Source organism: Rhinopithecus bieti, unplaced genomic scaffold, assembly GCF_001698545.2.
Source record: "Rhinopithecus bieti isolate Rb0 unplaced genomic scaffold, ASM169854v2 scaffold_36904, whole genome shotgun sequence".
NCBI classification, from domain to species: domain Eukaryota; kingdom Metazoa; phylum Chordata; class Mammalia; order Primates; family Cercopithecidae; genus Rhinopithecus; species Rhinopithecus bieti.
In genome coordinates this window covers 83,380-89,170 of record NW_016815705.1, presented here as the reverse complement: position 1 = coordinate 89,170, position 5,791 = coordinate 83,380, and positions in this window count along the sequence as shown.

Genomic DNA, 5,791 nt, shown 5'->3' with positions numbered 1-5,791 from the left:
TATATATATATATAAAGCTGGCAGAGTTTTTAACTCACTGATATTTCCAGAAACAATTCAAAACAAACAAGAACAACATAAACAAGGAACAAATGATGGAAGTGGGGATAAGTACTTCAAATAGAACAAATAGATAGAACTTGGCTAATAATCTATTCCCCCTGATACAAGACAATTTGTTCTTTGTGATATTAGAAGGATAATTTCACCACTTTTCACCTCAGTTTTTATACCTTTTGCATAATAAGATTAAGGTAGGCAAGCTCAAAGGTCTTATCTGAAATGTATGGTAGATATTGCTTGGTATACACTGCAGAGTAAAGCTCATAATCTCCACATGGTGGAACTGGAAAGGACTTTCAAAGTTGGCTATTTCAAAGTTTCATTTCACAGAACACAAGTCTCAAGCTGCATACTTCTTTCAGTACTATAATAAAGTAATAATAATGCAACAAAAATAATTTAGTAATACTAATGATTTCTGCCTGAAATTCTTTTATATGCTGTATCAAAAGTTTTAAATAACATTAATTGTAAAAAAATTAATTGGAAAAATTAGGAAAAAATAAAGCATATTAAAATGTGCCAAAATCTTGCATTCAAATATATATATCATTATATCAGATAAGGAAATATCAATTTCTCTAGGATCACTTCATTAAAACTAAGCATAGAATGTCAGCTTTAATTGAAATTATGTACATTTAGAACAAATAACTCTTTTAGCAACATGTCTTATGAAGTTATTATTTGTTTTCTTTTACATAAACATCTAAATGGGATTAGCAAGAATTGACATTATTGTGGTGCACAATGTATATGTAATTAACTTTGAGAGTAAAAGTAGCAGATGGCAATAGAAATTTTCATCAATTTGAAAGGAATATTTGATGTCCGAATCAAGAACCTGAAATCTGGTATTCCAGTGAAATCATAAGCTTTATCATGGCAACAGTTAACACTATATTGACATGCTGAATTTGTAATACTTGCAAGGAAGTGAAAGTTTATTTTTTTTTAATTCTATGATAATATATCTGTGGTTCTTCATCTTGGCTGGACATTGGAATTATCTCACGAGCTCAAAAAACTATAGGTGTGAGAGTTTCTGTCACAGAGATTCTGATTAAAGTGTCTGAATGTGTCTACAGGTGAAGATACTTTTAAAAAATCTTTGGAAATTCAAATGTGTAGCCAAAGTTGAGAATGGTTACTCAAGTACTTTACCACAAGGATAGACTTTTTGAAATGTGTAAAACCTTTAGGCTTATGTCAACATTTTAAAATATGATGCATGAAGTTAACATCTCTCTTTGTGTTTCTATCGTATAAAAGTAAGATTACTTTTATGTCATATAAAAGCAAGAAGACATTATTTACTGTCATGAAAGCAGGGAAAGTCATAAAATCTTCTCCACTTATTTTACAATCTCTTCTGTCATCTGGATGTACACTAATGCTGTTCTAATGGTCTATTAGCTGTTGATTTATAAATATATAAAAATAAATCCAGCTGAGCTACTTTGGAGAGAATATGGAGGCAGAATCATGTTTCCAATGTCTGTAACATGGCAATACAGTGAAATAGTATTCCTATTTATCACTTTTTCCCTAGGCTATGAACACATTATGGAAACATAAACTGTTACAATTTGATTTTATCCTTTCAAAACAGTATTGATGTTTTCAGATAAGCTACTGAACACAACATGCCACATCAGAGAAATAAAAATTGACTGTAAGATGAGAATGTGAAATCACAAAGGATCTATAATTACACAGTGATTTAGTTAGACACAGTCCATTCAGGACTCCAGACAAAGGCTGTTAACACTGGAGTTTGCATGACTTGTTGGATTGCTGCTCATTGAGTCAGTGGTTGCCTTTTACTACCTCAGTCAATGATGATTAATAACAGTAATTAAAATAAATACTTGCAATACAAGTCCTCCATATATTTTTAAGAGCTATGAGAATTGCAGAATTCTGTGTGGTTTCTGTGTTTCCCAATCATTAACATTCATATTCACAGAGAGAAATTTCATCATTCTCCCATGCATCCATGCAAAGAAAACTTGTGCAACCAAAAAGTGGTTCTTTCATAACAATTGAGCAGCTTGGGGCCTGAAGTAAAATAAAACACTAAATTTTGCATGGGTTACTATGTGTTGGTTTATATTTACAATGTGTTAAATCTTCCAAAAGTAAGTTCCTGTGTCATAATTACTTGAGTAATTAAATTTTTTTTAAAAATCAGATTGGTATTCTTCTGCTACAAACATCTTTATTTTAAAATCCAGGGAGATGCTGTACTTATCTTTGGTGTATTTGATATCTGATCAACTCTTTGCTTCTTCTGTTTTCTTCTAATTATTGGTGGGGATGGAGTGAGCGGGTCATTGGGCAGGATGTACTTCCAATGCTCCCATACTTCCTGGCTTCTAATGGAAATATGTCATAGGAATCTCAGGTGGGACATAGCAGTGCTGGACAAAATAGGAACTGGAAGCCAAGGAATTTCTCTACTCTTCCCTAATCCTGTATTAGAATATATAGCCCCCTTCCCTGGCCTTGTACCTTGTATATACCATAATCTTTTACTTTTTTATACTCTTTCACAATAAATCTATTGAATCCAGTCGACTAGGGGATTCTTAAAGAGTAGAACAGAAGGAAGGTTCACCTTATTTATCTCTGCCTCTCCAGAATCTAGCATTCTGCATGTTACAAAAATATCGTTAATAAGTGGTTGAATGGATGAAAGTTTCACAATGAGGGGTCATATTGTATGAATTATCAGATCAACTCCCCAGTCATATCTCTGCATTATTACAAGATGAAATAGAGGTGTAGAAATATCTTTTTAAAAAACATTTTTTTTCATATCTTCAATTGATTTTGTTTTTCTATAACCAGAAATGAGCAAAAGACAGAGAAGGGAAAGGGAAAGAGTATATGAAAATGAGTTTGTTAGTCATCCAATTATAACACATTCCCCTCAAACCTCAGTAACATAATTACTATTTGGACATATTGGAGAAAGATCTGTGTCTGGAAAACCTGTAGTTGCCTCCCCATTCTGCCATTTAAAATCTGTGACTAAACTTTCTAAGCTTCAGTTTTGTCATCACCTAAATTAGAGTAAAACTGCTCAGATATCTACATTGCAGAAGTTTGGAGGAGAATGTATGAAATTATAATGAAATGATATGAATGAAATTTATTATTATAATATTTTTATAGTATGAAGCACTGTACAGAATATTATAGATAAGGTCTCTAAAATTATTTGGGTCAGCCATGCTGCTGGTAGGACTCTGATCATTGCCATGGTTCTAATATCTTGTATTTTATCTTTAATTTCTGTGGTCAAACTTTCATTTTATACTCACTATTTCCCCATACATTTCAGTAATAGATCTGGTGACTAGACCATCTAGGCTCGAGGGAAGCTTTATCTGTTTGTCCAGTGTAGCAATATGGAGTTAGGGTCCTGCCTCTTTCCCTTTCAGCTCTTTTAAATCATGTATAGCTCCTAATCCTAAATTTATCTGGCCTGCTGGTAGAACTTTCTGCTTACTTACCTTAATCTCTGCTTACTTACCTTAATCTCTGTTTAATATTTTCAGCTGGAAGAACCCAGAGGATCATATTTTGCCTGCTTGTTGAGATCTCTGTTTCTTGCCTGCTCCTGACCATCCATGAGCTATCTGCCATATTGCACCCCTCCTACTAAGCACAACTGGGATTGTCCTTGACCACTTTCTCCACTCTATTGGTCTGTCTGGTTACCAAATTTTGCATCTTGCCAGAGTTAGGCTAGGTCTCCCATCTATCAAGCCCTGATTTAAGAAACATCATAATACAAGAGGCAGTTGTAAATGGCTAATATTTATGGATATGCTAATTATATAGCAGGCATTGTGCTATGTGTTCTATATGGATCATGTCATTTGTTCCTGAGAATGGAGACTTCCAGCAACCACACAGATTACCTATCAGAACTATGATAAGGCTTAAAAGTAATAAATAACTTCATTTCATGCATCAAGAACTACTAAGAAATAAATTTATTCAAACAATAAAACTGTTCAAATAGCCCCATTCTCAGGAGGGAGGTTGCTCACGTGGGTAAAGAGCCTGTTTCCTAGGACAATTATATATTGCCTAACTAGACAAGCTGGTTGCTTATCAATTAACCTCCAGAACCTCCTTATTATGTCTACCCATTCCAAACTATTACATTATGTACTTCACCCAATACATTAAAAGACCTCTTTAAACTGCTTAAGTCCAGATTCCTAATGGCTACAAATACGCACCTTGGCCTCTCCTTTCTGTGACTACTAAGACATCTGTTAAGGTGGTGATCAGGAAATAAACTCAGTTTTCTTCTTCATCAGGTTATTCTGGTGGTCTTTTGTGGGGTTCACAGAAAAGATAATCCTTATAATATTCCTTAAGAACCAATTGTTCTTTTTTTCTTTTCTTTTCTTTTTTTCTTTTTTCTTTTTTTTTTTTTTTGAGATGGGGTCACTCTGTCATCCAGGCTGCAGTGCAGTGGCATGATATTGGTTCACTGCCACCTCCGCCTCTTGGGCTCAAGCATCCTTCCATCTCAGCCACCTAAGTAGCTGGAACTACAGGCACACGCCACCACTCCCGACTTATTTTTGTATTTTTTGGTAGAGACAAAGTCTGACCATGTTGCCCAGGCTTGTCTCAAACTCCTGAGTTCAAGCAATCTGCCCAACTTGGCTTCCCAAAATACTAGTATTACAGGCCACTGCACTAAACCTAATTATACTATTACTCCCACTTGATAAATAAAGAACCTGATGTTCCAATCAGTTAAGTAACTTGCTTCTATGTAGCGGAGCTGGGTTTCAAACCCATGCAGTCTGATTTAAAATGTTCTTTCCTGATGGGATAAAGTTTTTTACTAGTTCAGATAGTGTTTCTGATAACAATGGTAGTTATATCACCATCTTAACTAAGCCACACGGTAAATAAAGATGGTACATTATTTTTGTCGCAGTATACTTTAATGGAAATAAATAGGACTTAGATATAAAGAAGTCTACAGTGATTATTAGAGTGATGATGATTTTAAAGTCTAAAGCAGTAACTGTCCATCAAGGCTTGGTGCCTTAAAAGCATGAAGGTTAACAAATGGGAATAAACTTATGGACACCATGAGAGAAGCAGAACAGAGTAGAACATTGACAATTAGGATCAATACTATTAACTTTAGAGACTGTAAATGTGCTACTACATATTTAGTAGTTGTATGTTCATATCACAAAATATATTTAATAAGAGGGTGAAAGAATGAAAGCTTCACAGTGAGGCAGGCATTGCATGAATTATTAGATCAACTCACCAATCACATTTCAGCATTGTTATAATTGGAATGTTATCTGAGATGGTCCAGGGCACCATAGGCCTAGAGTTAGACTGGGCCTCTCTCTCTCTCTCTCTTTTCTTTTCTTTCTTTAACACTCTGTGCTTCAGTTTCTTTGGTTGTAAAATTGGAATAATAATATTAACTACCTCGCAGAGTTGTGAGACAGGAGGCAGTAAATATAAAGTAGGCCAGTGCCTAGAATATAGTATAACATATATGTAAATTTATGACATGGTGCTTTTTTATTGTATATAGCCATAATTTTCTTATTTGAATTTTTAAAAATCTATAGAAAAATAAAACCAAACAAAATAGGTTAGATATTAGGTTAGTGCAAAAGTTATCACGGTTTTTGCCATTACTTTCAATGCCATTACTTTCAAT